This window comes from Oncorhynchus mykiss, chromosome 2, assembly GCF_013265735.2.
Source record: "Oncorhynchus mykiss isolate Arlee chromosome 2, USDA_OmykA_1.1, whole genome shotgun sequence".
Lineage (NCBI taxonomy): Eukaryota > Metazoa > Chordata > Actinopteri > Salmoniformes > Salmonidae > Oncorhynchus > Oncorhynchus mykiss.
Window position 1 is genome coordinate 14,071,598 of NC_048566.1, and position 9,458 is coordinate 14,081,055.

Consider the following 9,458-nt stretch of genomic DNA (forward strand, 5'->3'; position numbering starts at 1 on the left):
CCAAAAAGTGTAATCAAAATGTAATCAGATTACATTACTGAGTTTGAGTAATCCAAACGTTACATTACTGATTACAATTTTGTACAGGTAACTAGTAACTAACGCATTACATTTAGAAAGTAACCTACCCAACCCTGCTCATGCATGTGTAACAGTGTTGCTCCTGTCACTCTCCTCACCCCAACCTGGGCTAAAAAATAGGGATCCTATGAACACATCAACAACTGCCTCAGACGAAGCATCGTTACCTATCGCTCCACAAAAGCCTTTACATTAGTACCTTGGACCACTGCAGAGCAAGGGAAACAACTACTTCAAGGTCTCAGAGAGTGTTGTCACCGATTGAAATGCCACTAGCGCGCACCACTAACTAGCTAGCTAGTTATTTCACACTGGTTACATATCAGTGCCTAAATTAGATCACATTTTTTAAATAGTTTGTGGCAATGTGGAGGTGGAGGAAAGGGTACTGTGACAATTTGTGTCATACAGTAAAATCAAGGTCAAACATTTAATGACTTCAGAGCACAGTTGGCCAAACATGAAGCATCTGGATGAAATAGATTTCTCTGGGTTGCTGCTCTGTAAATAGATAGCCAATCAGTTCCAGGTGCAGTGCATCGACAACATCTAAGGGCCCTGATTGCTTGTGTGTGTGTGTTCGTGCGTGTTTGTATTAATGTGTGCGTGTGTCTATGTGTGTTTGCACACGATTGCACATGCATGTGTGTGTGCGTGTGCATGTACCTCAGAAGTGTGGGCGATGACACTGGATTGATGGATTGACTGGATTGGCATACTCTTGACTGATAATATTTAATCATATTTTGAGTGAATTGGCAGTAGAGTTGTTTCCATGTTACTCTAAATTGAGTAAATTACAGTTTGTAGAGTTAAATATAAACACCGAATAGAGTAGAAATAACTCTCAAATCAAATCAAATTTTATTTGTCACATACACATGGTTAGCAGATGTTAATGCGAGTGTAGCGAAATGCTTGTGCTTCTAGTTCCAACAATGCAGTAATAACCAACAAGTAATCTAACTAACAATTCCAAAACTACTGTCTTATACACAGTGTAAGGGGATAAAGAATATGTACATAAGGATATATGAATGAGTGATGGTACAGAGCAGCATAGGCAGGATACAGTAGATGGTATCGAGTACAGTATATACATGAGGTATGTAAACAAAGTGGCATAGTTAAAGTGGCTAGTGATACATGTATTACATAAGGATGCAGTCGATGATATAGAGTACAGTATATACGTATGCATATGAGATGAATAATGTAGGGTAAGTAACATTATATAAGGTAGCATTGTTTAAAGTGGCTAGTGATATATTTACATCATTTTCCATCAATTCCCATTATTAAAGTGGCTGGAGTTGAGTTAGTGTCAGTGTCAGTGTGTTGGCAGCAGCCCCTCAATGTTAGTGGTGGCTGTTTAACAGTCTGATGGCCTTGAGATAGAAGCTGTTTTTCAGTCTCTCGGTCCCAGCTTTGATGCACCTGTACTGACCTCGCCTTCTGGATGATAGCGGGGTGAACAGGCAGTGGCTCGGGTGGTTGATGTCCTTGATGATCTTTATGGCCTTCCTGTAACATCTGGTGGTGTAGGTGTCCTGGAGGGCAGGTAGTTTGCCCCCGGTGATGCGTTGTGCAGACCTCACTACCCTCTGGAGAGCCTTACGGTTGTGGGCGGAGCAGTTGCCGTACCAGGCGGTGATACAGCCCGCCAGGATGCTCTCGATTGTGCATCTGTAGAAGTTTGTGAGTGCTTTTGGTGACAAACCGAATTTCTTCAGCCTCCTGAGGTTGAAGAGGCGCTGCTGCGCCTTCTTCACGATGCTGTCTGTGTGAGTGGACCAATTCAGTTTGTCTGTGATGTGTATGCCGAGGAACTTAAAACTTGCTACCCTCTCCACTACTGTTCCATCGATGTGGATAGGGGGGTGTTCCCTCTGCTGTTTCCTGAAGTCCACAATCATCTCCTTAGTTTTGTTGACGTTGAGTGTGAGGTTATTTTCCTGACACCACACTCCGAGGGCCCTCACCTCCTCCCTGTAGGCCGTCTCGTCGTTGTTGGTAATCAAGCCTACCACTGTTGTGTCGTCCGCAAACTTGATGATTGAGTTGGAGGCGTGCGTGGCCACGCAGTCGTGGGTGAACAGGGAGTTCAGGAGAGGGCTCAGAACGCACCCTTGTGGGGCCCCAGTGTTGAGGATCAGCGGGGTGGAGATGTTGTTGCCTACCCTCACCACCTGGGGGCGGCCCGTCAGGAAGTCCAGTACCCAGTTGCACAGGGCGGGGTCGAGACCCAGGGTCTTGAGCTTGATGACGAGCTTGGAGGGTACTATGGTGTTGAATGCCGAGCTGTAGTCGATGAACAGCATTCTCTCATAGGTATTCCTCTTGTCCAGATGGGTTAGGGCAGTGTGCAGTGTGGTTGAGATGGCATCGTCTGTGGACCTATTTGGGCGGTAAGCAAATTGGAGTGGGTCTAGGGTGTCGGGTAGGGTGGAGGTGATATGGTCCTTGACTAGTCTCTCAAAGCACTTCATGATGACGGAAGTGAATGCTACGGGGCGGTAGTCGTTTAGCTCAGTTACCTTAGCTTTCTTGGGAACAGGAACAATGGTGGCCCTCTTGAAGCATGTGGGAACAGCAGACTGGTATAGGGATTGATTGAATATGTCCGTAAACACACCGGCCAGCTGGTCTGCGCATGCTCTGAGGGCGCGGCTGAGGATGCCGTCTGGGCCTGCAGCCTTGCGAGGGTTAACACGTTTAAATGTCTTACTCACCTCGGCTGCAGTGAAGGAGAGTCCGCTCTAAAAATGTAACTCTGCAACAAGAGTTATTTTTACTCTATTTAGACTGGGACCAAATTATATATTTTGTAGAGTATAATTGTATTCAATTTACTCAGATAAATTTACTGTGTAGGAGAACCCTTTAAAGAACCCTTTTTGGTTCCATGAATAATCCTTTCCATAGAGGGTGCTACATGGAAAAAGGGTTCCACCTAAAAACCCAAAAGGTTTCTACATAGAACCAAAAAGGGTTCCCCTATGGGGATATCCGAAGAATCCCAGCATCATATGGTGCTAACACCCCAGCATCATAAGGTGCTAACACCCCAGCATCATAAGGTGCTAACATCCCAGCATCATAAGGTACTAACATTCCAGCATCATAAGGTGCTAACATCCCAGCATCATAAGGTGCTAACACCCCAGCATCATAAGGTGCTAACATCCCAGCATCATAAGGTGCTAACATCCCAGCATCATAAGGTGCTAACATCCCAGCATCATAAGGTGCTAACATCCCAGCATCATAAGGTACTAACATCCCAGCATCATAAGGTGCTAACATCCCAGCATCATAAGGTACTAACATCCCAGCATCATAAGGTGCTAACATCCCAGCATCATAAGGTGCTAACATCCCAGCATCATAAGGTGCTAACATCCCAGCATCATAAGGTGCTAACATCCCAGCATCATAAGGTACTAACATCCCAGCATCATAAGGTACTAACATCCCAGCATCATAAGGTACTAACACCCCAGCATCATAAGGTGTCATCCATTGACAAACTTCATTAGTGAACAAACATACTTTAACAGGGGAATGGTCTATTATGCAACTGTACAGCATGGTGATTAATGGTGGGTAGTATGATAAGCATGATCTGCAGTAGTCTGGAGTGTCTGTGAAATACTGTTACAGCATCCAGCTGGCAGGAGGCTCCACTACCAGTGAACACCATTTATCTACAACCAACACACCCATTTTGGGAACAAAGACTGTCACAGAATGTTTGAGAAAGTTATCCAAATGTTCTCAGAACATGATTTTGGCAAATGGACAAGAATTTCTTACAATTAATTTCAAGCACATGCACGTACGCACACATACCATTCTACTGTTTATTTTTGATCCGGTTTATCCACGGCAAAGAGATATATTTTCCATAATAATTTGAACCTAATTAATTTGGTCAATACACTCTTCAAACATGTTGAACATACAAATTGCGCATGCTGTCTATAGCCTAACTATAATCAACAAGGCAGCTGTATTATCTTTGTAGCCCTAAATGTTTAACATTTCAGAGTAGACTATTCACTTGCTGAACTTAAATGAACGCAAACTGCGACGACAGGTAGGCCTATCCAATGGACACTGTAGTGGCTTAACACTTAGTACTTATTTATATAATAAGAAAGACAAGCAACTGAACTGGAGCTTCACTTTTACTCAAGCGTTAGTACCAGAATAACATAGAACAACACTGCGCATGACCAAGGGTGCTCCATCCTTAAAGGGGACATCAGTAATTAACAGAACATAACATTCCTTCTCTTATACAATCAGAGTTACTTTTACCAAACCGCAACTGAAACATTTCCCAGAACTTGTAGTTATTCTGCATCTTTTAATTTGAACAGTTCGTGTTTGTTTGTTTGTTTATAAGTCTAGTCTGTCTGGTGGACAGTGCCTTCGTTCTGGGTAGCGCCTCGGATTGTCTGGAGGCTCTTGAACATCCTCAGTGTGTGCTTGTTCCATTATAGCTTCTGCTATAGCAGCACCTTCATCAACACGTTCCCTTCTTTCAGCCTGGGGTCTCTTTACTGCCCCACCATCCTCTACAGTTCCCTGTGTGTCACTCTCAGGATCTCTCTGTGCCTTTTCCCTCTCGATTGTTGTGCTGTTTTCCGTGGAATGCATTTGGTTAATGTGACGCTGCCACATTATGTCTGGGCTCACTTGAACCTGGTAAGTTCTGGGTCCCGTTTGTGTGTCTCGCACCATCACCTCCTGTCCTGTTTGGAGATGCCGCTCCCGGCCACCGGAGAGCATCTTGGCTTGTTTGTTCAGCACTTCATTACGCCTGTTTGGCTTCATGATGTCCAGCTGTGTGCGGAGAGGCCTCCCGAACATCAGTGCGGCTGGGCTTTCATTTGTCGTGGCATGTGGGGTGTTTCGGTAGAAGGCCAGGAACTTGGCCAGTTTTGTTTGCAAAGTCCCTTCGTCTCGTTTTGCTGCACGGAGTCCTTGCTTTAGGGTTTGCACAAAGCGTTCTGTCAGCCCATTGGTGGCAGGGTGGTACGGAGCTGAGGTTGAGTGTTTGATTCCATTTACTGACATGAATCTTGTAAACTCGTCACTTACAAACGCTTGCGCGTCACTTACCAGCTGCAGTGGCAAACCGAAGCGTGCAAACGTTCTGAGACACTATCGTCTGAGATGAGGTGGAGGAGTCAGTGCAAAACACCTCTGGCCATTTGGAATGGGCATCAACTATAACCAGAAACATGTGCTTTTCAAAGGGACCAGCGTAGTCCACATGAATTCTCTGCCATGGCTCTGCGGGCCATTCCCATGGGTGGACTGGGACAGGAGCAGGCATGTGGAGGGTTTCCAAACACCCGCTACAGTTCTTTGCCATATTTTCTATCTGTTGGTCCAGACCTGGACACCAGAAGTGGCTCCTTGCGAGCAGCTTCATTTTGACAATTCCAACATGACCTTCATGTAGTTGCTGCAAAACCTGATGTTGGCATTTCTGGGGTATCATGACTCTCATTCCCCACATCAAACATCCTTGGTACGTTGTAATTTTGTTTCTCCGCTGGAAATACGGAGTCAGCTCCTTTCTGCCAGTAGCTGGACATCCTGACATGGTGTAAGTGTACACTTTTGACAAGGTCACATCTTTCCTTGTCTCCTGTTTGATAACTGTGCTTGTGACCGGTAGGGCCTCGAGCTGAGCGGTATGGAACATGTCCACTGCATCCACCCTCCTTTGTCTTTCTCTTGTACACGGCAGTCTGGATAATCCATCTGCATTTGTGTGGAGGGATGACGGCTTAAACTCAATGTCATACATATGACTGGCAAGGAACAGGGCATATCGCTGTAACCTGGCTGCTGTCATTGCCGGAATGCCTTTCTTTGGACTGAAAATAGAAAGCAACGGCTGGTGATCTGTAACCAGTGTGAAACGCTTGCCATATAGGTATGGGTGGAATTTCTTGACGCCCCACACTAGTGCCAGTGCTTCTTTGTCGATTTGTGAGTAGTTTTTCTATGCATCATTCAATGTTCGTGATGCGAATGCAACTGGCCTCTCTGACCCATCTTTCAGTGTGTGTGAAAGGACGGCCCCTAAGCCATAAGGGGACGACGCATCACAAGCCAACTTCACTGGCATTTCAGGGTCGTAATGCATCAGGACCTGTTCAGATGTTATGAGCCGTTTTGCCTCCAGAAATGCATTTTCACACTGCTCTGTCCACCGCCATGTCCTATTCTTTTCCAGGAGCTGATTTAGAGGCTGGAGTACTGCTGAAAGGTTTGGGAGGAATCTTCTGTAGTAATTGATCAGTCCCGTGAAAGATCTCACTTCTGTGATATTTTGTGGTCGTGGTGCCTGTACCACTGCCTTGATTTTGTCCTGTGTTTTGTGCAATCCATTGCAGTCAATTTCATGTCCACAGAAGACAATCTTGTCTTTGAAGAACTCACACTTCTGTAAGTTTGCCTGTAGACCATACTCTTTCAGTCTTTTCAGGACCTCTTCCAGGTTAGCCAGGTGCTCTTTGTCATTGCGTCCTGTTATGATCATGTCATCCAGGATACATTGGGTTCCTGGGATTCCTTGCAAAATGTGGTCAATAGTTCATTGCCAAATGGCTGGGGCCGATGCAATGCCAAAAACCAGGCGGTTATACCTGTATAGACCTTTGTGTGTGTTTATTGTCAGGTACTGTTTGGAACTCTCTTCAACCGGTAGCTGCAGGTAAGCCTGTTTCAGATTGATTTTACTGAAGTGTTTCCCACCAGCTAGTGCAGCGAAGATGTCATCCAGACGTGGCAGGGGGTATTGGTCCACATGCAACATTGAATTCACAGTTACCTTGAAGTCCCCACACATTCTAACAGACCCGTCTTTCTTCACAATAGGAACTATGGGTGTGGCCCATTCGCTTCTGTCCACTTTCATCAGGATCCCTGTATCCTGCAAGCGATCGATTTCCGCTTCCACCTTTGGTCTCAGGGAGTATGGAACAGATCTGGCTTTGCAGAATTTGGGGGTTGCATCATCTCGCAGTACAAGTTTGGCTGTGAAGCCTTTTACTGTTCCCATCTAATCACTGAAAACTGTGTTGTATTTCTTCCACAAGTGTTCCAGTGTTTGGTCTGTGCCTTTCTCTTTGGACTGGAACGTGTGGAGCATTTTCAACTCACACCAGGTCAGATTTATTTTTGAAAGCCATTCCCTGCCAAATAATGGGGGGGCCAGTTCCAGGCACCACATACAGCTGTAACTGCTGTGTTTGCCCCCCATACCGCACTCTGACCTGCAATGCCCCCATTGGGCTCAATCTATCTCCTGAGTAGGTCTTCAGCAACACATGTGTTCTTCAGCTTGATAGCCTTGAAGTGCTCATTGTAGACAGTAGTGGAAATTATAGACACTGCAGATCCTGTTTCCAGCTCCATTTTGAGGGGTTTGCCTTCGATATCTGGTGTCACCCATATCATGCTACTGCTGGGAGAAATCACTGTGTTTAACTCCATTGTACCAATGAATCGTTCATCTGAATCACTGCCACTGTTCTCTGCTAGTGCATTCACAGACCCTTTATTTTTTTCAGTTTTCCTGTTGTGACTGAATTTTGCTCTGCATGCTCTTTGAATGTGCCCCCTTCTACTGCATTTGTGACAAATTTCGTCTTTAAAACGGCAGTCCTCTGCTCTGTGACCATCTGTCACACCTGTTGCATTTTTCGGCCACACGGGGGCGCTATCGGCTGTTTGAAAACTTATGCAGAGAAGTTTGTGAAAGGCCAGTAATTATTTTACTTTGCAACTCAACTGCATCTTTAGTCGCGATTTCCATTGTCACAGCAATTTCAACAGCCTTTGCAAACGTGAGATCTGATTCTGTGAGCAAACGTTTCTGAATGTGTTCATGTTTCAGTCCACAAACAAATCTATCCCTTAATGTGTCATTTAGGTTCTCTCCAAACTGGCAATGTTCCGACAGTTTCTTCAACTCAGCTACATATGTACTAACACCCCCTCATTCTGATCTCTCTTGTGGAAACGAAAACTTTCAGCGATGAGGAAGGAGTGGTTTAGGTGATAGGTGATTTTGCAATATCTCCACAATCTCTGTGAATGTTTTATTGGAGGGCTTCAGAGGGGCAGTCAGATCTCTTAGCAAACTGTACGTTTTTGGGCCAATTAAACTCGAACAATGCTGGTACTCTCTTGTTATCAGCAATGAAGTACTGTTCCAGTCGTTCAATGTAACTTGCCCAGTTTTCTTGCGTGTCATCAAACACATGCTAGCCATTCTCTTTAACTCCGGCTCCACGGGTCTTTGATATGCCGCCTCGTTCTCGTCAGCTCTCCCCTCGTCTTCACTGCTTTCTAGCTGTTGTGCTACAGGGTCAAAATCTTCCTCTCTTCCTACGAGCTCCATCTGTATTCGTGATGCACACTGCAGGTAATCATCCTCGTCGCCATTGTAGTGGTTTAACACTTAGTACTTATTTATATAATAAGAAAGACTCTGAAGACAAGCAATTGAACTGGAGCTTCATATTCACTCAAACGAGTTAGTACCAGAATAACATAGAACAACACTGCGCATGACCAAGGGTGCTCCATCCTTAAAGGGGACATCAGTAATTAACAGAACATAACAGACACCATCAATAGAGGGATTTGTGATCAATTCACTTCAGCCACGATTATTTTACATTTACATTTTTTTACTTAACTTTGCACTTAAAATAACATCCTCAAAACCACCCATTGAATTCAAAAGTGTGTCTATAAAAACCTATATTATGTTTCCAAGTATGTCCCTCAAAAGGATAATTAGGCATATACACTGAGACATTGTGAGCTAATTCGTTAAATCACAACATTTTTGTATTATTTAAATGTAGACGAGGTTTGCATGCACAACAAACAAAAAAAAGCGTATGGAAAATGTATAAACTTACAATGTGGCTGAAGCACTATCTGGTGCGCGCAGGCAGGAATCCCATTCCCTTATAGAACCCAAAGCCCAATCTTGTTCTGCAGAAATTGGTGCGGCAGGCCACTCCTCACACCCCGCCCCGAATCATCGAATGGTTAGGCAAAGAATAGCCTACAGTATTCATCCCGCTACTATTCGGTATAGTCTACACGACCTGTGCGTCATACACACCCCTACATCCCCCTGAATTAGTTCTACCGGGAAACTTGATGTTCGGAGCGAAGGGAAGGAATTCTAAGGAAATTCTGAAGCAGGTAGAAATAGTAAAGTGATGTAACAGGAGTGGTTATTTGTACCAGGAGACTAACACCATTACATATTGGTGTTATAATATTAGCCTTTACAATATAGGCCTAGTGTTGTTGGTCTTTATCGGTTA

General features: G+C 44.7%; 1 protein-coding gene across 2 annotated transcripts in view; it reads right to left on the bottom strand.

The window, feature by feature from the left end:
* The window catches only part of LOC110535427 (collagen alpha-6(VI) chain), a 34,461-nt gene extending 25,258 nt beyond the window's left edge, over nucleotides 1–9,203 (bottom strand). For both annotated transcript variants that reach the window (XM_036961811.1, XM_036961808.1), the window contains exon 1: nucleotides 9,042–9,203. The gene's annotated coding sequence lies outside the window, so the exon portion shown is untranslated. The remainder of the gene's footprint in view (nucleotides 1–9,041) is intronic.
* Nucleotides 9,204–9,458: the final 255 nt, after the last annotated feature.